The sequence below is a fragment of the Neomonachus schauinslandi genome, chromosome 14 (genome assembly GCF_002201575.2).
Source record: "Neomonachus schauinslandi chromosome 14, ASM220157v2, whole genome shotgun sequence".
Taxonomy (NCBI): domain Eukaryota; kingdom Metazoa; phylum Chordata; class Mammalia; order Carnivora; family Phocidae; genus Neomonachus; species Neomonachus schauinslandi.
Genome location: NC_058416.1, coordinates 15567664 through 15568809, shown reverse-complemented (window position 1 = coordinate 15568809; position 1146 = coordinate 15567664).

Here is a 1146-nt window from a genome sequence, read left to right as displayed (position 1 = left end):
TATTTTTTTTTTTTTTTTTTTTTTTAAATTTTTATTTATTTATTTGACAGAGAGAGACACAGCGAGAGCGGGAACACAAGCAGGGGGAGTGGGAGAGGGAGAAGCAGGCTTCCCGCTGAGCAGGGAGCCCGACGTGGGACTCGATCCCAGGACCTTGGGATCATGACCTGAGCCGAAGGCAGTCGCCTAACCAACTGAGCCACCCAGGCGCCCCGCCCCTCTTTTAGCTTTTTACAAAAAAAAATTTTTATTTAGAGACCATGATCACACTGAAATCTCAGAAAAAAACATATACAGTTACCATCTCAAATTTAATTATTTGGTGCATATTTATAAAACCTTGATTGTATGGTAAGTCATGCTAAACGATGACATTTTGTCACCTCCAAAGAGGCATTTTAATTGCCTGCCATAGTTTCATTCTCTATGAGCCAGAAGAAATACAGCCAGCAATGTAAGAAACATCAATGGTGTTTTTGAAAATTTATTGCAGAGTTCTTTTTTTAATACACACAAAATTGAGTGAGATCATAATAGATTTCTCTTATGAGTGAAATCCTTGTTTTATATTTAGTAACAATAAATATGAAACATTACCAAAGAAAAGTATTTATCAAACTGTGCTAGATGGACTACCATTTTTAGGAGACGTTAATGTTTTTTCTACTGCAAAATAAAAGGGAAGATTCCAAGGTCAAGTAATTTTGGAAAATACTGCAAACTCACTGCCTTCTTGAAGTTTCAGAATTTACTTTAGCATATAAAGTTTATGAAATTTCTTACTAGAGAAAAATTCAACACAGCTTCATCCACTTATTTTCTCAACTTATTTGAATGTAGAACCTACCTTCTTCCACTTTTATTTTTCAAGTACCTATTATACTCAATTCAGCTATCATGCTCATTTTGAAAACGCATATTTGCCCTAAACTCAATTGATGTATCAGGGAACATTTTGAGCACAACAACAAATTTTTGTTTTTGTACTGTTTATACAGCGGAAACAATAGGTGAATATGGCAAACTGTACCTAGGTGAACCAGGATACACGGGACACATGGAACACACACTCAAATATTTACCACTGCGTCAGCTCACTGCGTACGTGATGAAGCACAGCACTCCTCACGTAGTATTAGTTTCTTG